Genomic DNA, 27724 nt, shown 5'->3' with positions numbered 1-27724 from the left:
ATTAATTCCAAGTGAAAGTGTCACACTAAGTTTGGTGTGCCACTTATCTTTTATGCAATGTATTGTGCACACCTTCTTATCTATGCAATCAAAATATCTCTGTCTCTTGTGCCTTGATTGTTATCTTTAATTTTGCTTGCTTAAAACACATGTGCTACTAATATTTCATTATGTAAGACATTCATGATCCATCTTAGCCCCATAGCCATTGTTCTAATTGTTGCTTGAGGATGAGCAAGCATTCTAAGTATTGGTATGGGAAGAAGGAAGAATAGAAGGAAAAGGACAACAATAGAGAAGAAGAATTGTAAGGTTGTAAAGTTCCTTTTCCCTCTCATTTGTTTCTAGCACTTAAATTGCATGATTGTCTTTATATTCCCTGTTTACATGTGTGGTATGGATAAGCATAGCCTGCATCTTGATTTGTAACATGTTGCCATGCCATTATGACTATCAACTTGAGTTTTGTGAATTCAAAAGCAGTAAAGTATCATAATCATAAACAAACAAGGAATTAAAGAAGAATTTAGCAAGTGCCTACAAGTATTTGAAGGCTAGTATGGTTAATTGTTGCTCAATTGTATTGGATTTTATTTAATTGAAGTTCTCATCTAGGACATTTTGTGAAATCTTTTGAAATCATGAAAACCTTGAAGAAGCAAATGCAATTAAAGGCAAGAAAAGAAAAAGGGAAAGAATGAGAAAGCTAAAGGCTCTGAGTACCAATGACAATATGTTAAGTACTTGTGGTGTTTATGTATCAAGCAAAAATCATGAAAACAAAACACTTAGAAGTCAAGGTTAGGCTCAAAGTGCAAAAAGCACTCCCTCAAAGCTCAAGGCTCTGAGCATCAATGATTAGAGAGTCAAGAAAAGAAACAAATGAGCTTAATGAAGTCCTCTAATTAAATGCTTGTGGTGCTTATGTATCAAATGGTAATACTTGAAAACAAAGCATTTAGAAGTCGTAGCTTTGTTATCAACTCATGGGGCAAAGCACTCAAAAGGAGAAGCTAATAAGAAAATCAAAAGCTTGTTTCAAGGAAAAATTATAAGGAAAAGATTTCATAAAATGAGCTAGATAAAAGCATCAATCATTTACATTTCTTTTGTAACTGTAGCATGCATAGAAAACTAGCTAACCATGAACATTGAGTTGCTATTCTTTTTACCTTGGATTGTCAATCTTTATTGCATGATTCTTTTCTTGCTTGGGGACAAGCAAGGTTTAAGTTTGGTATTGTGATGACATGTCACCATGTCATGTTTTTCTATGCAAGAAATTGATAATTAGTGCTTAAATATTGCATTCTTTTGTGTTTAGGTGTTATATTTCCTTGATCTTTTGATTTTATAAATTTTGTAGGAAATAAGAAGAAAAAGAAGAAAAAGAGCACAAAATGAGCCAAAAAGAAGAAAAGAGGAATTTTGGGCACACTTTAAAGATTGAGCACACTTTGGAGGCTTATGCCACACTTTTAAAAGCGTGGCCTATGACCAAGAATACCACGGCCAATTAAAGCATGCATGCATGCCATCATGAACCATGAACTATTTAATTGGCATTATTAATTAGCTTTACGGTATTACTAATCAATCATGCATGTAATACATTATTAAGATCAATGAATTAATCCTTCGGTGAATTAAGAAAGAATGTATGCAAGTGATATTATTTTAATACTTTGCCAAGGCATTAAATGAAAGCATGCATACATTATTAAAGCCAATTGGCTAATGCATTAGCATTAATCATGAACCAAGCATGCATGAAGTATTAGTAATGCCAATAAAGCTAATGTTCATTAAAGCTAAGCCAATGAAAGCGAAGGCAGCAAGCATTCAAGCAAGGTGACCAAAAGGGCTTGGAGGAGCTCAACGTTTGCCTCAAACGTGAGGTCAAACGTTGGCTAAGGAATACCCGGAGGAGCTCAACGTTTGCGCCAACGTTTGACTCAAACGTGAGGTCAAACGTTGGCTTAAGAATACCCTGGAGGAGGAGCCACGTTTGCGCCAATGTTTGCCTCAAACGTGAGGTCAAACGTTGGCTGAAGATTGCCTTGGAGAAGCTTCAACGTTTGCGCTCACGTTTGACCTCAAACGTGAGGTCAAACGCCAATGACAGCAGATTGCTGGTTTTTTGCTAACTTCCTTGTGAAGAGGTTTGAGTCCACGTTTGCCCCCAAATGTTGACTCAAACGTGAAGCACCAACAATCCAATTTGCACGCAGATTTCTCCTCAAGACCAAGAGTGATCAATTAGGGCCATCTTCAACCCAAATCCAAAGCAAGCAAAGCCCATTATCATCACTCAAAGGCACAAGAAATAGATAAAATAGGAATTTCATTTAATTGTAATTTGTTTTTAATTTCACTTTCATTTTTGTAAAAAGCCTATATAAGGCATCATTTTTATTTTTGTGAAAGAGGCTAGCTCTACTAGAGAGCAGTGGTAGTAGGAGCTCTCTTAATTTTCTTCTTTGAATTTGATTTTTGGGAATTGGGAAGGAGAATTGATCTCTCTTCTTCCTTGTTCTTACTTCTGCGCTCTCTACTCTTTGTTTTGAATCTTGGATTAAGGGTTGAAGAAATTCTGTTTCAATCTTGATCTAAGATCTCTCTTGATACTTTCTGCATAATTTCAAGGAATTGTGATTTGGATCTAAATTTTCTTTACTGATTTCACCTTCTATTTCTTCTGCAATTTGTTCTTCTGCTTCTTTTGCAATTGTTCTTTGTTGGATCAAGGAAGGAATTGAGATCTAGACTTGTTCTCTAGTCTCATCCCACCCCTGAGATCTTCAACTTTCCTTTAGCTATTGCAATTTTGAGCTGCATTTTACTTTCTGTTTGGTTCCTCAATTTAACTCTTTTTTTCTGTTTAGATCGGTTGCAAGTTACTGCATCCTTTACTTCTCTGTTTGATTGCTATTTACACTTTCTTGTTTGATTTTTGAATTCCAGCACCCATTAGCTTTATTCTTCCTGCAATTTAAATTTTCAGTTGCTTGATCTATTGCTTTTTTTAATTTCCAGCACCCATTCCCCTTTACTCTTCATGCAATTTATCTTTCTTGTCATTTAAGATTTTGCCAATTTACTTTTCTTGCTCTTTAAGTTTTTGTCCAATCAACATTCTGTTGATTTACATTTCATGAAATTTAAGTTTCTTACTCTTTAAGATATTGCCATTTACTTTTTGCAAATTTAAATTCCTTGTCATTTACTTTCTGTTGGCTACATTTCATCCAATTCACTTCAATGTTAGCTTGACTAAACTAATCACCCACTAAAGTTGCTTGATCCATCAATCCCTGTGGGATCGACCTCACTCTAAGTGAGTTTTACTACTTGATGCAACCCGATACACTTGCCGGTGAGTCTTTGGTGTTGGAATTTCGGTTCCAACCCATCACTCTACGTCTTTCTGCAGTAGTCGGGACAAAGGTAGTGCAACCTTACTGAAGTCCTTGATAAATCGCCGGTAGAAACCTGCATGACCAAGAAACGAACGGACTTTCCTCACGGAGGAGAGGTAAGGTAAACCAGAAATAACATCTACCTTTGCAGGATCAACAGATATACTAGTATTAGAAACAACATGGCCTAGAACAGTACCTTACTTTACCATAAAATGACATTTTTAAAAATTAAGCACAAGGTTTGAACTAACACATCTTTTTAATACTCTAGCTAGACTATCCAAACAAAGGTCAAACGAATCACCATAAACACTAAAGTCATCCATAAAAACTTCCATACAATACTCAAGAAGATCTAAGAAAATACTCATCATGCACCTTTGAAAAATAGCCGGTGCATTACATAAACCAAAAGGCATTCTCTTATATGCATATGTGATGAGGGAAAAACGATTCCACACAAACTCACTGGCAAGTGTACCGAGTCGCATCAAGTAGTAATAACTCACCATAGTGAGGTCGATCCCACAGGGATTGATGGATTGAGCAACTTTAGTATGGTGATGAATTTAGTTAAGCGAATATTTGATGATTTAAGTGAAACTTGATTAACAGAAGTAAAATTGTAAGAAAATAAAAGGGAGAAGGTAAATTGACAAAATCTTAAAGTGCAGAAGAAGTAAATTGCATAAACTTAAAGTGCAAGAAAGTAAACAAGCTGAAACTTAAAGTGCAAGAAAGGTAAATAATTGAAACTTAGAGTGCAAGAAATTTAAATTGCTGAATCTAAATTGGCAGGAAACTTAAATTGCATCAAGAATAAAGGGATTTGGGTATTGGGATTCAAATTGAACTAGAAAATAGAAGTGCAGTGGATTAAAGAAGTATGAGATGAAGAGAAATTGCAGAAGAACTAAAACAGAAATGAAAAATTGCAGAAGAATCAAAACAGCAAGAAAGCTTAGCTCAATTATGAAATCCTAAAAGAGAAATTTGACAATTGCAGGAGAGTAACAAGAACAGCATGCAACTCTAGATCTCAATTACTCTCTTGACCAAAAGTAAAAAAGAAATTGCAGAAGAAATAAAATGAAAATAGAAAAGAAGACTGAGATCCAATTTCCAATTCTTAGAACTATAAAAAGGAAAAGTAAAAGATGATTCTCAAGAGAAGAATTTCAGTGGAGTTCTTCAATCTGAGTTCAAAACCCAAAACAGAAAATAGCAGTTGCAGAAGAAAAAAATGAACACAGAAAGCAAACTTAGATCTAATCCCCAATTCCCCAAATTCTAAAAAGGAGAATTAAAAGAGAGAGAGAGCTTCCAAAATAATCAGATAAAAAAAGAAGGTCTTCCTGAAATCAAATTTGCTCCTATTTATACATTTTTTATTTCCATCATTAAGCACTGGGAGTGGGCTTTTTGGTTTGGCCTTGAATGAAAGTGGGTCAGGGTTGTTGGTGGTTTGGGTCAGGGTACATGCTTGCTCCCAGTAGAGCGCTCCGTGCACTTTGTGAGCGCTACGTTCCTTTCCCTCAGCGTGCATCCTTCGTGCGCTTTTTTTTCTTCATTAGCACTCCCCTAATGAGCGCTACGCTCAGTTATTGAGTGCTGGCTCTTTGGTGCTTCTTTGGTGCGGAATTCCCTTCCTTGGCGCTCCCTTACTGAGTGCTACGCTCACTCATTGAGCGCTGCACCTTGCGTACGGACGGCACAAGCTTGCCTCCTAAGCTCAAAATCCACGAAAAAGGTAACTAAGTGAGCATGGTGCTCACTTTAGAAGTGAACGCTTTCCATGTTTGCTCTTTGAGTGTGGCGTTCTCTAATTGCACGCAACGCTTCCCTGATTCTTCCTTTCTTCATTTCTTCACCTACAAGAAACCAAACAAGCAATCAAAGTCTCACCAAAATTATAAGGTCTTTGCATCATTCATAAAATCAATTAATTCTAGCATAAACCTTATGATTTTGTGTAAAATAAATGATGTTTGATTGATTCAAAATAATCATGAAAATCCACTCAATCACTTATTGTGTAAGAAAGCGCATAAAACCTAATGAAACAAGTGAAAAATGCTTGTAAAACTAGCATAAGATGACTTGCCATCACAACACCAAACTTAAATCTTGCTTGTCCCCAAGCAAGCACTAAACATGAGAAGAAATGAAATAAAACAGAGAAGCATTGATATCCTTATTTAGCAGGTAATTGAATTTGGGCTATGGGATTTTATGCAGACAAGATGCAGCTCAATTATTCTTAGTTGATAGATATGAAATATCTATTTGAGGATTCACTAGAGTTGCTATTATAATTCCTTGCTCTTTTATTGATCCCTGTTAGATTTTTCCTTCTTTCTTTTGCTTAGAAGCTTATTTTTCCATGATATCTCAGTGTCAAGTGTTGTAGCAGCCTTTTGGCTCAATTTTTCTCAACACCTCTTCACTACAGACACTTGGCTCACAATTCTTTCTTAGGAACATTGATCCCAGCACCTCTTTGGGTTACTACATGCTTTGTAACTAGGTTGCTCTTGATAATGAACTTTCGGTTGGTTATCCCGGATTAGTTAATCCAAGTTACCAAGTTTTAAAAGACTCCTCAGAACCTAATTGTCCAAGCAGATCCTAGTACAAGAAGCACCACAGGCATATGTCCTAAGGTCCAAGATATTGGTGTCTAGCCTTATTATTTGTTTCTTTCATTCTTGTTGCCAATCCTTGACTTTTCTTTTCTTTTTCTTTCTTACTTTTCTTTATTTTCCAGGGATGTTCATTAATAAAAGGTTTTATAACAGCAAATGAGTTCACACTACAAAGAACATTCTATTCTGCAGCTTTTATTATTGAGCTTATCATCCAATCAAGCAATTACCACCACAAGTCTTTATTCTAATTCCTACAATATTGGACAATCAAGAGTTCTTGCTTGAAATTCTCTCTATTGATCCAAAATCTTGAGCTGGAAGTTTTCTTGCTTCTCCATCATTTGCTGCTGCCAATGCTCTTATTGCTCTTGGGCTTTCAAGTACTGCTCTTGTTGCTTCAAATATTGCTCCTGTTGTTACTCCTGTGCTCTCATATATTGTTGAGACATTTCTTCAATGGCTCTTTGCATTTGGCTTAAGTCCATTGCACCAGAAGCTTGTTCTCCCTTCATTTGTGGTCTCCTCCTTCTTCTTTGAGCTCTTCTCTCCTCCTGGTTTTCAATGATACCGTCCATTTTTTGCTTGGTGATTCCTCTACCTCCCTTTACCCCGATCTGTATTTGCATCCTAAAGAGTACCCCTACTCTATTGCACTACCTCAGAATGGTACTTGGGTGACCAAGTCTGCTTGATTTGCCAGTATCCTCAGCCATCTCTTGAATGCTATCTGCTATGAGCTGTGGGATATTGATTTCTCCTCCCCTGAGTATGCAATATGTCAGAATTGCTCTCTTTATTGTGACTTCAGATGTATTTTCAGTTGGGAGTATGGACCTTTTCACTATCTCATACCACCCTTTGGCCTCAGGTATGAGATCAATTCTCTTCAAGCGGCTTGGAGCCCCCTCTGAGTCCCTTTCCCAGTCTTTGCCTTCAAAGCATAAACCATGTAATATCTCATCAGGATCACTCTCACCCATCATTCTTTCATCAAAGCTGGGTTCTCCATAGGGTATCACTCTTATCTATAAGACTCTCATGATGGATGGTGGGCTGAAATCTACCTCAATCCCCCTAACATAGCTCTTGTAGGGAGGGCTGGTCTTGCTTGACCTCACAGCATTTGCATAGAACTCCCTTATCATGGTTGCACTTATGTCTGTGAGAGGTTCACATAGGAGTTCCCATTTCCTCTCTACGGTTATTCTTCTCATGATGAGGTATTCTCCATTTTTCAATCTGAAACCCATCTCTGGAATGACTTCTTTTGATTCCATTAACCTGTGATACTGTGATTCATGAAATTGAGACTTAAATCTCTTGGTATCATAGGTTGGTCATTCGGCTACAGTTGGTTCCTTTCTTTTCCTTCTTTTGGAACTTGATGAAGCCATGAATTAGGAAGGAAGGAAGGGAGAAGAAAGGATGAACTTTGGTTAAGGCACGGTTTAGGATGGAGGGGAGAAGAAGTTGGGTATTGTGTGATGTCTTTGGGTAGGAGGAGAATGATGTAAATATTATGGAGGACTTTTATGAAGAAAGCAATGGTATGTGGGCTTAAGAAGTGTTACTGCCACTTTATTGAAGGGATATGAACTATTGAAACAGAACAATGGGTTAGAGGATTCGGTTAAGTTGCAATGAAGGGTGAGGATTGAGCATGCCTTTATTAAAACTTCATGGAATGAACAGTTTGCATGTAGAGATGGATGAAGACAAGGATCATTCCTTCATTGGGCATATGGTTCGGCCTCCTAGGTGCTTAACCTTGCAGATTTTGTTTCCAAGAGAACACAATTCCCTAGGCACATGTGACTCACTTTTCCCCCTTGTGACAACCGTACATGATGTGGTTTTGTCCTTTCCTTTCAATCTTCTTCATACCTATCCAATTAAATCAAGGCAATGGTAAGCCAAAAATTGAATTTGGTACAGTGGTGTTTATCAAGTGAAAAGTAATAAAGAAAAACAAAATTTGCTATATGTTCCTTATTTATGAAAAACCAACTATGCCCCTTAGGAATTGAACAAAATTTTGGTGAACACCAACTCGTTTTCTGCTAAGTGATTCATGTGAAACCTAATGAATGTCTATCATAACTAGTATATTCATTATAAGGAACATTTAATTTTCTACCTTAATGCAACAAACTCATAAAATGATGCAATATATGGTTTATCTATTTGTGAATTTGAGCCTTTGAGCAAAAGTGATTTTCTTGAAATTCATAGCATATGTGAACACCAAACTTAATGTTTGGCTATATACTTCAATGGAATGAATGATTATATATCCTAGGATGGTTATATGATTAGCATGCTTGAAAAGCTATTTTAGAGTACTTTTTGTAACGACCCAATTTCTGGTACGTCATGATCATACTAGAAACTGAGCGCTACCAACTTGTCTACCTAATTATTATCTATTATTTATTATATGAGCCTGATTCGTTGTTAAAAGCGTAGTTATTTTATGAGGTACTTTTTTTTTAAAAAACGTTTGGATTAAAAACAGAATCATTTATAATCAATCCACAAATAGTAATAGATAAAACATTTATAAACAACCATACATAAATATATCACAAGCAGTTGATATCATTTCGTGATCCAGCCTTTATTAGAGTATAGCCTTTTAGTTAGAACACCCCTAGATATAGCTAAATAATATCTATATACATATATATACATACAACATCCCAGGTCCTGACCTGTTCAAGAAGTCCCTAAGCTGGCACCCAGGCTAGCCTAGACTCTATACTCACCTAGTCCCTCTAAACTACTAAAACGAGGGAAAGTACGTTCTAGGTCTTCAAAACTCAAGTCAGGTGGAACGTCATCAAAAGGTGGAAGGTCGTCTACTAATCCTCTGCACGATCATATGTCATCAAAGAGCGTCTCTCAAGTACTTCATCAAGTGGCCACAAAACAGCAACATCATACGGAGGAGTTAGGCTAAAGTTTGTAGATAAGCAGGGTGCAGACGTTGGCTAGCCTCACAGTATATACATATAAACAGGCAACGGAGTTCACTCTAAACTCAGAAGACTACCTAGAGCGTAATCCTCTTTGCAGAACAGTCATCAGCAAACTATGGAAGGGTACTCATGCTTCCATCTGAAGGGGGAAGGGAGAGAGAAGGGGTAAGAACTGGGGAGTTCTTAGTAGGGCCGGGGTTATTAGTTATGTTCATTAATTCCGTGTTGTTTAGCAGATAAATAGCAGAATACCGAGAAGCAGTAGACAGAAGAAACAGATAAATAGAGAAAATAGAGAAAACAAAAAGCAAAACACAAACAAAAGAATACAAGAAAACAAAACAGAGACACAGAGAATAGAATGAAAACAAAGAAGAAATACATTCAAACAACAATCATAATAGAGGAAATGCACAACCGAATATGATGCATGTCTAGCCCTAGTGCAGGTAATGAGCTCATCTGTCAGTTACATACCCGCTCCTGACGTTACCCAGCAACCTCTGTCTAGATAAGGCATTCCTGTTGGTAATACCCACTGCAAGCAACCTTTGTTTTGCAGGGCGGCACTTATTAGCCGATATACGCCCAACAGACTCACTGTAAGCAACCTCTGTCTTACAGGAGCAACAACACACTCACTGTAAGCAACCTCTGTCTTACAGGAGCACACTCATCTCGATACCTCTGTAAGCAACCTCTGTCTTACAGCAAAGCATTATAGCAAGGTATCCCAGGAAAGCGTTCTTAGTGGTCGTACCACCATCTATCTAACTGCCTCTCTGCAACAGATTCTTACATAATCATTCTCATTATCATCGTTCATTAACATTCTCATTATTCATCATCACTTTCACATTCTTATGTAGTACCTCTTTCTTTCTCTGTTCAATCATGCTATACAAACTCTACAGCTTTTACTTTTACAACATCTTAACTCAAACCATTTCTCTTTATCACATTACTCTTTTCTCTTTGTCTTTTTACTTTGCTCTAATTACTCTTTTCTCTGTATCCCTTTATTCTTCTCTGGTTACTCTGTTCTCTTTGTTTCTTTACTCTGCTTTGATTTTTCTGCTTAGCATATGTATTTAAAGCTTATGTAAATTTCGGTATGAATAGTTAGTCTGTCCCAAGTATAGGTTCATTAAGTCTATAATGAAACAGTTTAACTTTTCATATTATGCCTAACCCTAGTCGCAACTCAAGAACTAACTATGTTGCCCTAGTTCGTTCACTAGTCTCTGTCTGTTTTTCTGTCATTAAAACCTTACAGACTTTTCTTTGGTTCTTATATTTTCTTCAACTTTTTATCTTTCCTTTATCTTTGCCTCACTAATATGTTCTTACCATTCCCTAAGTGTTTTATGAAGGTAATTATGAGATTCTGTGCTTAAAGTTGTCTTTCTAAAGCTTTTACAAAAAACTGCAATTTCTGTATTATTTTATTATTTTTATTAAAATATTATTTTTAATTAAATATTATTATTTAATATTTTATTATTATTTATTATTTTATCATTAAATTTTTAAAAATTACCTTGCCTTTACCTTTTTAACCTTTAAAATTAACTTTTTATCCCGGTAACTTTTAATATTTCTACTTTAACCACCCTAACTTTCAGAAATTACCAAATAACCCCTCAAACACCAAAATAATTACAATCTTGACCTTTTTAAGATCTAAAAGGTGTTCTTCAATGTTCTTCACCACACTCAAGGTGTTCTTCGTGTTCTTCATAAATTCTTTAGATTCTTTCTCTGTTTTCACTAATTTTTCAGTCTTTTCAGTAACCGATTTTTACCATAATTCATAATAAATTCCCAGCCACTAAAACCCCATCTTTTCTACATGATTTTAACACAAATTGAACCCCAATTTAAGGCCTAGGATTCATTTTTCCAGCAGCCCTCAAGAACAACATTCATAGCTTGAATATCATCAAATTTCATCAAAATTTCAACAAACTTTCACCAAGAATAACTCATATAAGAAATCAATTTCAAGCATAACCAAACCATATCATAATCACACATCTCAAACACAATCAATCAAGATTAAATTTGTCACACCCTACCTGGTTTTGCTGCTCCTAATTCGGTTAGACTTTCAGGTGGTCCTTAAGCAATTTTTCCTCCTAAATCACATCAAGAACAACTTTAAATCCAAAAACCCTCAACTAACCAAATCTCACTCAGCATGTTAGAAAGTAATTTCTAACCTTAGACTTGCTGTAAATTCACGTTTCTTGGCCCTCAAGTCAAGTTAAGCATGACTCCTAAGGAAAAACATCAAGATAACACATGTTTTGCATGGTTTTCCTTGAAAACCGAATTGAAGAGGGAGGGAGACAGCCATATCACCTTATTTTCATCCTTGATAAGTCATATGATCATGTAGAGAAACAAGAAAGGATCATTTTGGTGAAATCGGAGTTTTGATTTGAGTTTTAGTTCAGAAGAAATCAAGCTTTGAAGATTAAGTGTTCATGAAAGTTTCTCTCTTTTCTCTCTTGTTATTTTCGGCCAAAGGGAGTAAATGACCAGTCTTGGAGTGTCTTGGGGGTGTAAGGTGAGTTGTGATTGGTTGGCTTGGAGGTGGATTATAATAATATTAAAATATCTCAGGTGTATAACTACTAAAACTAGATGTATCGGAACACTTGTAAAAACATCTCTAAAAATTATTTTCTGAGCTACTAGCATAAATGACACTAGTAACATATTTATTATGAGAATAAAACATGTATAATGAGGCCTTGGCATTGCTATAGTCATCAGAGAGTGCCGGTGCTAAGCTGCACCGGTAAACTGTGAACCCGGTTAAACCGATTTCCTATTTTTAACTAAAATAGACCAGGTAACCTTATAATATTCAAAAAGCTTCTAATACTAATATAATAATAATATTATCCTATTATCTCTATTCTCTCATGAATCGAGTCCGGTTCGTCAAACTGAGACTATTTACGAAAAACAAAATCAAAACTCTTAACCGATACGGTTCAAAAACTGGGTTTTTCGTGACTACGTTATCGAGCGGGTCTCAGAAAAGGTTCTATCTTAAAGATGACATAATGACAATGAGGATTGAGATACTTGATGATATATCAGAGGTTCTCCCCTTACTGATCTTCCAGAGGATTCCGTGCCTTCGGAAAAGATCTCGCATACTCGAAAATCACGGTTGTTACACTTTTAGGCACACCAAACTTAGGAATCAAACATATGCTTTAAAATGATGTGTGCAGTTATCAAATATGCTCATGAGAGCTCAAATTTATACTAGAAGAACCATTAATTATTGAAATTAAAACAAAAGCAAGAATTTTAAATCATGGACTACCTCCCATGGAGTGCTCTTTTATTGTCACTAGCTTGACATTGGGTCCTTTTTAGGGTTGCTGATGATTATGGTGCCTCAGCTTGTCCCCTCTCACTGTGAGCCTCCTTCCTATGCCTTGATGATCAATCTCTATATGCTCCAACAAGAGTATTTTATTGACAGTGTAGTAATCATCAGTTTGTGGACCTGTCTCCAACTGTTGGTATATCATTTGCACTTTATCTCCTTTAGAGAATCCTTCAGTTGGGATTCTTTTGTTTCTCCACCCTTTTAGAATCCTTTTCTTGCTCTTCTTTCCTTTCTTTGGTGGCTCATCTGTCTTTACAGTAGGCTGTGTGTCAGGGTCTATTTTCCTAGTGATCAACTTCTCACTCTCTTCCTGCCTTCTCTTCTCATTCTTTACATCTTCATTCCGCTTTTGCTCTTCTCCACTGTTTGTCTTTTGCTTCGGGGGGTGAGCTGATGAGTGCTTCATTGGGTTTTTCTTTCCAAAGCAAGTCTTCTTCTTCAACCCTCATGTAGCTTTTCTCTTCAACAGTATGTTGTATTTCCTGGAAGACATTTAGAGTGGTCTTCTCATCATTTACCCTCAAAGTCATTTCTCCTTGTTCCACATCAATGATGGCCCTTGCTATGGCCAGAAAAGGTCTTCCCAATATAATAGAGTCATTTTCCTCTTCACCTAAGTCCAGGATTACAAAATCTACTGGAAATATGAATTTCCCTACTCTGACCAAGAGATTTTCAATCACCCCCTTAGAAATTACAAGAGATCTATCCACTAGCTCCAATGACATCTGTATAGGCTTCACTTCTTCTATAAATAGTCTTCTCATCATAGACAAAAGCATCAGGTTGATACTGGATCCTAAATCACACAGTACCTTGTCAATGATTATGTTACCAATGGTACAAGGCAAGAAGAAGCTCCCAGAGTCTTTGAGTTTTGGTGGGAGACCTTCTTGGATCACTGCACTGCATTCTTGTGTCAAGATCACTATTTCCTTCTCATTCTAGCTTCTCTTCTTGTGGATGAGCTCTTTGAGAAACTTAGCATATAGAGGCATCTGCTCCAATGCTTCAGCAAGTGGGATGTTGATCTCCAGTTTCTTAAAAACTTCTAGGAATTTGGGAAACTGTTGATCCTTGAGCTCATTTTGTAATCTTTGAGGGTATGGCAGAGGAGGGGTGTAAGGCTTCACTTCTTTCCTCTGTTCTTGTGAATGTTCCTCAATAGCCTGCTTTTCCTTCTTTGAAACTACTGGCTGTTCCTCTTTCTCCTTGAGCTTCTCTTGGTTTTGATTGTCTTTTTCTCCTACTTGCTTCTTGCTGCCAATATCATTCTCCACAGGTTTTTTGTTAGCTTCTTTGCCATCCTCCAAGGTTCTTCCACTCCTTAATTGGATTGCTTTGCATTCTTCTTTGGGATTGGGAATGGTGTCACTTGGTAATACATTGTGTGCTCTTTCAGCCACTGTTTGCTTGGACAATTGGTCAATTTGCCTCTCTAGATTCCGCAGTAAAGCTTCATGGTTCTTATGGGCCAATTCTTGATGCTTGATTATCTTTTCCATCATTATCTCTAAGTTGGAGATCCTTTGAGATTTTTGGGGTGGTTGTGGTTGATTATGGGATGCTGAGGGTGGATGATAGTTATTTTGGTTAGTGGATGGGTTATTGGGTGGATAGTAGTTGGGTTGGGGTTGATTATTTTGTGGTTTTCTATATTGGTTTTGGTTAGTGTTTTGATGGTTTTGATGGTTTGTGTTTCTAGAATTGTTCTGGTTTGAGTTTCTCTGCCAAGGCTGCTAGTTTTGGTTGTCTCCCCACCTCAAATTGCGGTGGTTCCTCCAGGATGAGTTGTAGGTATCTCCATGAAATTCATTTTGACCAGCACCTTGATTGTGCATATAATTAACTTGCTCTTGCTGCTGCTCTTCATAGTTTTCCTCATTTTGCCCCTACCCAGCTGGTGGTTGATTTGCAGTGTTAGCTGCTGCAATTTGAAGACCATCAATCCTCTTGGCCATCATCTTCATTTGTTGTTGAATCTGTTGGTGCATCACCTTGTTTTGTGCCAGAATGGTATCCACACCATCCAGCTCCAATACACCCTTCCTTTGAGCTGGTTGGCATTGCCTTTGATGAGCATAGAAGTATTGATTATTTGTCATGGTGTCTATGAGATTTTGGGCTTCCTCAGCTGTCTTCATGAGCTGCACTGAACCTCCAGCAAAATAATCCAAGGCCTCTTGAGCTCTCAGTGTCAATCCTTTATAGAATTCTGAAGTTTATCCCATTCATTGAACATCTCTGGGGGGCACTTCCTGATCAAGGCTTTGTATCTTTCCCAGGCCTCATAAAGTGACTCTCCATCCATTTGGGTGAAGGTTTATACCTCTGTCTTCAATCTTATGATCTTTTGAGGTGGGTAGAATTTAGCTAAAAATTTTCTCACTAGATCCTCCCAATTGTTGATGCTTTCTTTTGGAAATGCCTCCAATCATTGGGTAGCTTTGTCCCTTAATGAAAGATTGGAATAGCAGCAACTTATAGATGTCTGGATGTACACCATTTGTCTTCACTGTGTCACATATCCACAGAAAGGTGGATAGATGCTGGTTTGGATCTTCAAGTGGACCTCCTCCATAGGAACAATTATTCTGCACCAGAGTAATGAGTTGAGGCTTCAATTCAAAGTTGTTCGTATTAACATTTGGAGTAAGTATGCTACTCCCACAGTGTCTTGCATTGGGGAAGGTGTAGGAAGCTAGAACTCTCCTTTGATGCTAGCAATTGTTATTAGCCACTTCTTCTAGTGGATTAGGGCCATTTCCTTCCATCTTTTGGTCTTCTTCTTCCGAGGCCTCTTCTCCAACAACTCCCTTCCCTCTTGCTTCTCTTCTCAACCTTGAGAGTTTTCTCTCTGGTTCAGGATTAAAAGAAGTGGATTCACCTCTTCTTCCTCCTGGCATGCAACCAAAACAACAAGAAACACACACAAAACTAGAAACCAAAAGCAATTCACTCTACTGCTAGAGTGAGGTTAAGGTTAGCTTAAACAAAAACTCAAATAGTTAGTGTGCTTGACAAAACAAAGAAAAATGCTTAATCTAGATTATCACCCTACTTAATCATTGTCAATCTAAATCAATCCCTGGCAACGGCACCAAAAACTTGATGAGGGAAAAATAATTCCACACAAACTCACCGGCAAGTATACCAGGTCGCATCAAGTAGTAATAACTCACCAGAGTGAGGTCAATCCCACAAGGATTGATGGATTGAGCAACTTTAGTATAGTGATGAATTTAGTTAAGCGAATATTTGATAATTTGAGTGAAACTTGATTAACAGAAGTAAAATTGCAAGAAAATAAAAGGGAGAAGGTAAATTGACAAAATCTTAAAGTGCGGAAGAAGTAAATTGCATAAACTTAAAATGCAAGAAAGTAAACAAGCTGAAACTTAAAGTGCAAGAAAGGTAAATAACTTAAACTTAGAGTGCAAGAAATTTAAATTGCTGAATCTAAATTGACAGGAAACTTAAATTGCATCAAGAATAAAGGGATTTCGGTATTTGGATTCAAATTGAACTAGAAAATAGAAGTGCAGTGGATTAAAGAAGTATGAAATGAAGAAAAATTGCAGAAGAACTAAAATAGAAATGAAAAATTGCAGAAGAATCAAAACAACAAGAAAGCTTAGCTCAATTATGAAATCCTAAAAGGGAAATTTGACAATTGCAGGAGAGTAACAAGAACAGCAAGCAAATCTAGATCTCAATTACTCTCTTGACTAAAAAGTAAAAAAGAAATTGCAGAAGAAATAAAATGAAAACAAAAAAGAAGATTGAGATCCAATTTCCAATTCTTAGAACTATAAAAAGGAAAAGTAAAAGATGATTCTCAGATGAAGAATTTCAGTGGAGTTCTTTAATCTGAGTTCAAAACCCAAAATAGAAAATAGCAGTTCCAGAAGAAAAAAAAATGAACACAAAAAGCAAACTTAGATCTAATCCCCAATTCCCCGAATTCTAAAAAGGAAAATTAAAAGAGAGAGAGCTCCCAAAATAATCAGATAAAAAAAGGTCTTCCTAAAATCCAATTTGCTCCTATTTATACATTTTCTATTTCCATCATTAAGCACTGGGAGTGGGATTTTTGGTGTGGCCTTGAATGAAAGTAGGTCAAGGGTGTTGGTGGTTTGGGTCAGGGTACATGCTTGCTCCCAGTAGAGCGCTCCGTGCACTTTGTGAGTGCTACGTTCCTTTCCCTCAGCGTGCATCCTTCGTGCACTTTTTTTTCTTTATTAGCGCTCCCCTAATGAGCGCTACGCTCACTTATTGAGCGCTGGCTCTTTGGTGCTTCTTTGGTGCGCAATTCTCTTCTTTGGCACTCCCTTACTGAGCGCTACGCTCACTCATTGAGCGCAGCACCTTGCATACGGACGGCACAAGCTTGCCTCCCAAGCTCAAAATCCACAAAAAAGGTAACTAAGTGAGCGTGGCGCTCACTTTAGAAGTGAACGCTAGCCATGTTTGCTCTTTGAGCGTGGCGTTCTCTAATTGCACGCAACGCTTCCCTTATTCTTCCTTTCTTCATTTCTTCACCTACAAGCAACCAAACAAGCAATCAAAGTCTCACCAAAATTATAAAGTCTTTGTATCATTCATAAAATTAATTAATTCTAGAAAAATCCTTATGATTTTGTGTAAAATAAATGATGTTTGAATTATTCAAAATAATCATAAAAATCCACTCCAATCACTTACTTCTTGTGCAAGAAAGTGCATTAAACCTAATGAAACAAGTGAAAAATGCATGTAAAACTAGCATAAGATGACTTGTCATCAATATGTTCCAAAGGGACATGTAAAAGTTATTTTCTCCTGATCATCTAGAGCAATATGGATTTAAAAATAACCAGTATAACCATCTAGAAAACAATAGTGTGATTTACCTGATAGGCGATCAAGCATTTGATTGATGAAAGGTAGCAGTTAGTGATCCTTGCGAGTCGCCTGGTTCAAACGCCTATAGTCAATGCACATCTTCTAGGAATTCTGCACTCTTGTAGCCATGAGTTCTCCATGCTCATTCTTCACTATTGTGACACCAGACTTCTTTGGAACTACCTGTATTGGGCTAACCCATTCACTATCCGAGATTGGAAAGATGATATTGGCTTCAAGCAGTTGGGTCACTTCCTTCTTCACAACTTCCAAGATAGTGGGGTTCAACCGCCTTTGAGGTTGACGGATAGACCTTGCTCCCTCCTCTAGAAATATGCGGTGCTCACAAACTTGAGGGCTTATACCTACTATGTCCGCCAAACTCCACCCAATAGCTTTCTTGTGTCTTCTAAGCACACTAAGCAACTGCTCCTCTTATTGGGAAGTAAGTTTCTTTGCAATGATAACTGGGAGCGTTTGATTGTCCTCAAGATAAGCATACTTGAGGTGAGGTGGAAGGGGCTTCAACTCCATTTTCATCTCATGGCATGGCACTTGATCATCTGGAACCATTGGAGGTGGCAAGGTGTCTTTAATATACTCAAAGGGCTTCCCCATACTTGCATCTTGCTCCATGTTCTTCTCTTCTACTGCCTCTTGGTGAACTTCAGCCACAGTCTCATCAATAATGTCACACTGGAAGATGGAGTGATCTTTTGGTGGGTGCTTCAGAGCTTCATCAAGGTTGAAGCTCACTACTCTGCCATCTACCTCAAAAGATTAGGTACCCAAGAAGGCATATAATTTAAACCGTGAAGTCTTCAAAAATGGCCTTCCAAGCAAGATGGATGAAGGTCTGCCTGAGTCATTAGGGGGCATCTCTAGAATATAGAAGTCAATAAGAAACGTCAACCCCCTTAATTCTCACCAAGACATCTTCCGCAATGCCAACCACTGAAATTATGCTTTTATTTGCCAAAACAAAACATGCTGCCGACTTTTCAAGGGTGGGAGCCTCAAAGCATCATATACAGATAATGGCATAATACTAACACATGCACCTAAATCACACATGCAGTCATAAAATTGTACACCCCTTATAGTACAAGTAACCATACAAGGACCAAGATCACAACATTTCTCCGGTAAAGCACCCATTAATGCAGAAATAGAGCTATCTAAAGGAATAGTTTCTAAATCATGTATTCTATCCTTATTCATGCATAAATCTTTTAGAAACTTAGCATACTTAGGAACCTAGTGAATAGCATCAAAAAGGGGAATAGTTACCTCAACCTTTTTGAAGATCTCCACCATCTTGGGGTCTAGCTCCACTTGCTTCTTAGTCCTCCTAGCAAGATGTGGAAAAGGAATGGGAATGGCTTCTCTCACAACATCATCTTCCTTAGATACTCCATTCCTTGGTTGAGCAACTTCTTCTTCAACCGCATCTTGTACCTCATCCTCTTCTTCAACATCTTCTACCTCAACAACATCTTCAACTTGAATGTCTTCTCTTGAGCTTGGCTCCTTAGGACTCCTCTCTTGAAATGTAGTGCCGGACCTCAAAGTGATGGCATTGATTCCACCCTTGGGGTTAAGTAAAGGTTGAGAGGGAAGTGCACTAGAGCTTAAAGGTTGATTGTTGGGGGTGGAGGGTGGTTCCATATGGGTTATGAGAGCTTGTAGAGTAGAGGTAAGACTGGAGAGGCAAGAGGTAAGTGAATTTTGAAGCTCTTTTTGTCCTTGAAGGATAGCACAGAGTGTTTTATCTTGGTTGGAGGAGTAAGGAGGGTAGGTAATTTGAGGGGCTTGTGGTTAGTTATGTTGAGGTGCTTGAGCTTGCCTTTGGTGAGGTGTTCGGTAACTTTGGCCATGGTTCTGCTGTTGGTATGGAGGGTTTTGTTGATACCAGTTCTGTTGATACCTTTGATTTTCATCATTGTCTCTGCCTCCTTGGTTGTAGTTGTCCCTCCATCCTTGGTTAGAATTTTCTCTCCACCCTTAGTTGGAGTTGTCTTGCCAACCTTGATTGTAGTTACCACCTTGGTTATAATTACCACCTTGTTGATAGCACCCTTGATTCGGACGGTTGTAATAAACATTAGTAGCCGCCAAGGTGTTGTCCTCTTGGAGTTGTGGACATTCATCAATGTAGTGAGAATAGCAAGCATATTCCACACACTCTCTGAGGGACCAACTGTTGACATGGTTGCTGTAGAGGAGGCTGAGGTTGTTGTTGATTGAGCTAGAGCTGCTTCAGTATATTGGTCATCTCTCCCAGAGTCTTAGTGAGAGCAGCGGTCTCACTACTAGAGGAAACTTCCACAGTAGCCTTGGGATGATTGTTCCTCTGCCTTGCATTTCGGATGGACTCAGCTAGATCGGTGATCAGTTGCCACGCTTCTGTCACTGTCTTGTACTTTGTCAGAGAGCCATTACTCGCAGCATCTAAGATGGTCTTGTCTTGAGGCTTCATGCCTTGGTAGAAATAGCTAATCAACACCAACTGGTCAATCTTGTGATGGGAACATGAGTCAAGGAGATTCCTGAAGCGTTCCCAATATTCGTAGAGAGTCTCTGATTCACCTTGGATGATACAAGAAATTTTCTTCCTCAGTCTATCTGTAACCTCGGTTGGAAAGAACTTGTCCAGGAATTCCCTTCTGAGCAAATTCTAATTAGTAACAACAGCTTCTGGTTGAGTGTAGAACCACTCCCTTGCCTTTCCCTCAAGAGAAAATGGAAAGGCATATAACCAAAAAGTAGCCTCATTCGCACCATGCCGCCTAGTAGTTGAGCAAGCTGTCTGAAAATCTCTAAGGTGCTTGATAGGCTCTTGAGCAGGTAAGCCATGAAACTTATGCAGTAGATTAATTAATGCGGTCTTCAGTTCAAAATCCGCATCCAAATTCGGATGACACGCTTGATATGGTTGCAGTGTAAAGTCCAAAGCTCCTGCTTCTTGGAGAGTAATCCTTCTAGGCTCCGCCATAGTATCTGTATTTAAATCAACAGAAGAAGCGTCAATAGAATTAGTAGAAGAGGAGCTAGTTTCTTTCTCAAATGACGGTTCAGGCTCGACCTCAGATAAGACTAGTGAATTGGTCGAAACCCCTTCACCACCCTCAGAGGCTAACCGACGCCTAGCTCGCCTAATACGTGAAATAGTCTTTTTGATCACAGGATCAAATGCGGCTAAGCTCGGATTCGATAATGAACACATCATTCAACGAAAGAAACATAGAGCTCATGGTAATAAAATATAATAAGAAAATTTAATAATAAAACTACTACTAATAAACAGAAAACACACCAATAAAAATAAAAATAAAAATAAAGAAAATGCAATTATGTAAATATAAAAATATTTACACCAACCAATGATTTAGCACACTGTTGCAAATCTTCGGCAACGGCGCAAAAAAATGATGGGTGGAAAATGTCGGTTAAGAAATTTCAATAAAAGCAACGTTGTCAGTACAGTATTAACTGACGAAATTTCCACTATCAATTTAATTTGTGTCACAATTAAGATTAAATAACTGGGAGTAGAATTCCCAGGTCGTTTCCCAAAGAGTTGACAGAAGGTGTAAATTATTGATTAGGAATTTTCTGAAAATTTTTTTAAGTTGAGAACCGAAAAATTAAATAAGCAGGAATTAAAGCAATGTATAATGACAAGTGGTGTTATGTATTTGAAATAAAAGGCCTTGGCTAGGAGAAGATTAATTGGAGTTTCTATCCTTGTTGATTTTTCCAAGTATAACAGTAAAAGGTTGTTGCTTCCACTTAGTTATCCTCTAACTAATAAAGCAAAGTCAAGTAGGTAACACTAACTCTAATTCACAAGTCCTAATCACTTCACAGGGAAGGATTAGAGTTAGTGAAAATTGAGTTAGCCAACAATTTCCAAATACAGGTTAATACTTGAGTATTCCAACTCAAGACTTTCCAATTAATTAACTCCCAAGCCAAGTTGAGAGCTTTAAATCAATAACATGAATGCCATTTTCAACAACATGGGATAAGAATGAATAGGAGACATGGTAATTAAAATAAATTAATAGAAGCAAATTTGGGACTGATAATTAATTGAAAGAAATCAAACAAGTAATGGAACTAAATATAAAAATAGTTCATTGCATTAATAGATTCAAAATTAACAATATCCAAATATGACCACGAGTAATTAAATGGAAAACAAAAGAGTAGAGTAATAGAAACGTAAACTATAACGATGAAAACTTCAATCGAAGGTAGTAACAACTCTCTCAATATCCAATCCAAAAGCCAAAAGCTAAGAATGCTAAGAACCCTAGAGAAAGTAGTGTTTTCTCTCTAAAAATTCAAAACTCAAAACTAAAACTAAGTGAAAGTGAAAGTGTGTTGAGTCTCAGCTTACCCCTGCCTCTAGTCTGTGTTTTTGGGCTAAAAACTGGGTCCAAATCGGCCCAGAAATTGCCCCAGCATTTTCTGTAATTGCTGCACGTGACGCTCGTCACGCGTAAGCGTCGGCCACGCATACGCATCGCTGGTCTTCTGCGTTTGTCACGCTACACGTTAATCATGCGTACGCGTCGCTATATGATGCACCAATTCATGTGCATGCATCAGCCATGCGTGCGTGTCGATCTTCGCTGCTCAACTCCTTAGTTTCTTGTGTTCCTTCTACTTTTGCATGCTTCCTTTCCATCCTCTAAGCCATTCCTGCTCTATAGAACCTGAAAACACTTAACACACAGATCACGATATCGAATGGTAATAAAGGAGAATTAAAAATTAGTAATTTAAAGGCTTAGGAAGCAAGTTTTCAATAATAACACAAAATTAGGAAGGAAGTGAAAAACATGCAATTTCAATGGATAAGTGTGAGATTAGTTGACATAAACCACTCAATTCAGTCCAAAATACCTCATAAAATAATGGTTCATCATAAATCTCATAAATTGTTACTTCTATCATAAACCTCGAACCAAATCTAATTTCTCATCCTCGACCTCATAATAAACATAATTCTCATCATGATCATTAACTCAACTCTACTTCCTACTCTGCACACTTTAATATTCACCAGGTTGGGTTTAGTCCGTTACATACGGCTTGCGGTATGAGGCGTCTAACATACCCTATACTCGAGGTCAAGTTGCAAATAAACTAACTCATACACATAATCATTCATAATCAACCTCAAACTGACTCAACATCATCAATAATCAATCTCAATCTTTTTCTCATTCAATCTTGTTATATCTTTCCTTAATTAGTCATGTTAGTGGCTAACAAACCAACTTTTATGATTCTCAAATTCAATTTAAAATAAACTTTAGGGTCCTTAACATTTACCGCATGGTTCTTGAAAATTACAACTTCATTATCATATTTCTCAAATATCTTTATTCCCTCAACTCGTAGGTTTAATCATATCAAAACCTCAGACTCACATTTCCTCTTCACATCCCTTAAGTTGATAATTAATTACCTTTTTAAAACTTTAATTAATTAAACCTCTTTTTCAAGTTAACTTTAATTATTCATGCATTCTCTTTGTTGTTAGTTAAATCAAAGAAGTTTATTCATCAAAGAACTTCTCAAATTAACACAACCATAAAAATTTATTTTTCTTTAACCAAGTTATCAAACTAACTTCATTTCTATTTTAAGTTCAAAACTCCCCCAAAGAGACTCAAAATCATCCCATCTTTCAATCAAAATTTTAATTGCAATATCATAATCGTTTATTTTTAAAACTATCACTTCTATTACCTTAAATTCGCTAAAGAGCTCCAAAAAAAAAATCTTTAATCAGAATTAATCAAATAAAACTCATTTTCTTTAAATAAATTCCCAATACTAGTTTCAACTTCATTTTTAAGTTTAAGACTTTCTCAAAAAGACTCGAAAATCATTTCATTTCACCAATTAAATTCAAATACTTTAAATTCACCAAAACTTCTTAGAACATAATCCTTTAATCAAAATCAACCAAATAAAACTTCAAAACAGAGTCTTTAGTTTTTATGAAACTAGCATCAGTTTTCGTTTACTTATTATTCAATTTCATTCAAACCTCTATGAAAATTTTGGCAGAACCATCTCTAAAATTCTGACTTTTTCACCCATTAAGGGTTCCATCCAAATCAAATTTCTCTAAGCCCTTTCAACCTTTTCAATACCAAACAATTTCTCAACATAAGTATTTCTTAGCTTGTTATCTTTAATTGTCTTTAAGTTGTTAAATTTTGAAGTATTAGGTCATCAAGTAAGTTGTTCAAGTCCTAATCCACCCATAAAGGGGCTTCAAGTATTATTATTAATTAATTTTATTATTAGAGATATTAATTTCTTTTTAATTCGTTACCGATTTCATTTAATTACATAAATAAATCTTAAATTATGAAAATCGAATCAATCAAACTTTAATAGAGATAATCAAGCCATAAAACGCTCATAAACTCAAATGCGCGTACTTTCTAAACTTTCCAAACATTCCAAATCTGTAAAACAAATAACTCCTACCTCAATCGCAACTTAACTATGCAACATACTTCCTTTTATTCTTATTTTGTAGCAACGACAGCAATTCTGACCGTTCCCGCGGCAGCAACATCATTGAACACAGCTTATAGTTATAGTTCTAGTAGTTTTGAGGACTCCCCCAGTATCGATAGCCACAAACACAGCATGCAACTACGGTAACTTGACCCTATCAACACCTCAAGATCTTTAACGAACTAATAACAAAACAATAACGGCGAGTTTTTTGAAACAAGAAAACTTATTGTAACTAAGGAGGAACAATGGAATAGAGCAGCAATAACTCCGGCGGTGGTTCTGATGACAACAGTGCCATACCCGGTGATGACGACGGTGACAAATACTTCAGAATGGCAATAGAGCTCCGTTGAAAGCTGTGGAAACCAGAAACAGAGGCAGAATTGGCAAGCCTCCCCTTTCGGTCCTCCAATAGCAACTCCAGCAATGACATCTGACGAGCAGAACAGCGACAGAGAGCTCCGGCGGGTTCAGTAGTAGCGACGTCAGTAAGGAGTGGCTCCAACAGATGCATGCAGCTCAACGGCGATACAGGCTTCCACGATGACGACGACAAAATGATGACAACAGCTTGGCGGCACTAGTGGAGCACGATGGTGGTCTTGGCGATGACAGCTCCTCCCTCTCCTCCTCGTCACATCTCTCTCTCTCTCTCTCTCTCTCTCTCTGTCTGTCTCTCTCTCTCTCTCCCTGTTTAACTTGACATTGGCGATGGTGGCAGTAACACCCACCGGCCTCGTCTCGCTCTCCTCCTTCTCTGCTCTCTCTCTTCTTTCTGCATAGGTGGGTGTGTGTGTTGTGTGTGACGGCAATAAGTAAGGGTGGTGAGGGAGTGTGTGAGTGTGTTGTGGTAGGTTAGAGCTAGTGACAAAATTAGGGATTTTGAGATTAGGATTTGGTAAAAAGGGTAAAAGTGGGATAGGTATTTTGATACAATTAGAAAATAGAGTAGTAATTTAAAAATTAATATAATTTAATATAATTATCTTTAAGAATACAATGTATTTATCAACTTACAAATTATTTTCAAATAAGTACTCTAATTTAAAATTAGAGATAATCAAAATAATTTCTTTTGATTCATGAAATTAAATTCAAAATCTCAATATTCAAATTAAATTAACAAATTTTTATTATTTTTTAATTACTAAAACTTTAAATTTTTAAATAAAAAAATACCCAATTATTGAAATTTATGAGTCCAAAATAATTTTAAACTCAAAATATCATCAATTTGATTTAAATATTTTTAGTGAAATAATTTTTTAAATATAAAAACTTAAAAAAATATAATAAGTCATAATTAACTCATTATTTTAATTTTTAAATATTTGGAGTCTTATAGACTTCAGCCAATTTGTGCTCCTTCTCAAGCACAAAAGAGTTGGGCTCTGAATTTGGACGTCTAACTTGGTGTTTTAGGCACTGAATTTGGCTTTTTGAGCCTAGCACCACCAAACTTATTTTTTTATTGATTTTATTTTAATTTGTATAATTATATTCTGAAAATATAATTATTCTAACACAACTTTAAATATATGATTAGTTATCAAAACTGAACTAAAAATATAAGAATTTGACTTAAAAATTAAAAAAATTAATAAAAAAAAATCTAAAAACTACTTAAGATAACTAATCATCATAGAACTAACACTTAATATTTTCCTTTGTCTTAGAAAGGAAAGACTCTAGATCACGTGGTATTTTATTTCTTGAATGAAAATTCTAATCTATATTTGTCATTATTGTCAATATAGTGATGCTTATCTAATTTTAGTTCTATTTAATATCATTTAAGAAGACTCGCCAAATGAAATTCGCGAGGATGCTTCTGAAAATGGAGCATTTGTAAAGAGCATTAGGACTAAGTTCGACATATGGTCTTTGGTGTTCATGCATCTATCTCACGTAATTGTATCTTTGTCTTGCTGAAAAAAAGTTTATGCAAACTACTACTACAAGTGAACCATTAAAAGTTGAATATCATTCAACAAAAATTATTTTTAGTGACAATAATATAATAGTCACTGTATATTTTATTTAACTTATGTCTTTATTGAGAATCGTGTAATTGCCACTAAAAAAAATAAATTATTACTAAAAGTGATTTTTTTAAATAGTGTACCATATATTTGCTTAGCACTTATATACATTAATTATGTTATAGCTGCAAGACTTATACTGTATATGGTAGTACTTACTCTTTATAAATACAAGAATTGTGAATTTGATGAAAAGAAAATTAAATTTTTTATTATATAAATAATTTGATGCAGAAATTTTTATGTTTGATTTGAAATTGAAAATTTTAGCAATATAATAAAGAATCATATTAACAACGATTGAAAATTTTTAAATTATACCTTTAAAGGTGGTTTAAAATTGTTATTAAATATAGAAAAAACTTATAATAGAATAATTTAATGATGGTTTTAAACAGTCGTTAAATATAATAGAAAAAACTATAATCTAACAAACTGCTGTTAAATATAACAAAAAAATCACTCCAATAAACATTGAATATTAACGATAATTTGATACCTCTAAAATCGTCACAAATTATTTAGTGAGGCTTTTACCAACAGTTGTCTAAAATCGTTCTTAATTGCACTAGTAACGCTCAAATTGGTAACAATTTTATAGTCGTCACAAAACTTTAGCAACTATTTAAACCGTCTTTAAGTAATAAAAAGTCATCATAAAAATACTGTTTTGTGGAGGTTAATTTTCTACCGGATTAGTTTAGTTGGCTCCATGAATTAAACAAAATTATAGAAGATGTACTAAACCAATTCAATTGTTAAGAACATGGTCGTGCATTCTACTATGACCATGCATAGATATTCCAATGTGATTAATTTTCGGTTATGTTGGCAGCAGTCTAATTTGATTTGGACTATTATAATACGTCCTACAAACATATAATAAACAATCGTACTAGTTCAATCAGGATATTAGCTAACTATAGCTAATTATTACCTCCAAAATCATACTAGTTCAATCAGGATATTAGCTAACTATTATAATTAACTCTTAGCTTGTCGGATTAAGATATAACATGAAAAATCAAAACAAAGGCAATTAAAATATATAAGTATTCTGTTAACAACATATAAATAATCAATTCGATTCTCGAAAATAAGATTTAAAAACCAAATTGATTATCCAATAAAAAATTAGAATTAGCTTATCTATTTGCAAAGTACTTCACGGTTTAGTGGACAACAGCTTACATATATGAAAATATCAAATATGACAGAAGTTGCTTGAATCAAATATGAAAGATAGAGATAAGGAAAATATCAAAATCTATTCAGTAGTAATATTTTTAAATTTTTCTGAAAGATCTTTAAATTATATTTTATAAGAAGGATAAAATATTCTTTTAGTTTCTAATACTTGGTCTAAGTTTTAATTAAATTTCTAAACCTTAAAATGTCATTTATTTTATTCTAATCATCTTATTTTACCTTAATCTTTTGGTCAAAATTAAAATTGTTCTTCCAAAAATACTCTTTCTATTATGGTTTTTTAATAGCAAAAATTATAGTTGTAGTGGTTATAGTAATAATTGTAATGATTTGAAAATAAAAATAATAAAATAATAAGAGGAAGATGAATGAAGATATTAATAAAGGAACTAATGAAAAAAATAGTATTTTTGGAAGAAAGTTTTTATTATTGATTAAAGAAATAAATTAAAATAAGATAAAGTAAAACGTTTAGGATAAAATTAGAATGTTTCTAATGTTAGAAATGAAATTAAGACTCAATTTAAATATTAAAAACTACAATAAATTTTACCTTTATAAGAAAGAATAC

The sequence above is a fragment of the Arachis hypogaea genome, chromosome 15 (assembly GCF_003086295.3).
Source record: "Arachis hypogaea cultivar Tifrunner chromosome 15, arahy.Tifrunner.gnm2.J5K5, whole genome shotgun sequence".
Classification (NCBI taxonomy): Eukaryota; Viridiplantae; Streptophyta; class Magnoliopsida; order Fabales; family Fabaceae; genus Arachis; species Arachis hypogaea.
Note: the sequence above shows the minus strand (reverse complement) of the source record.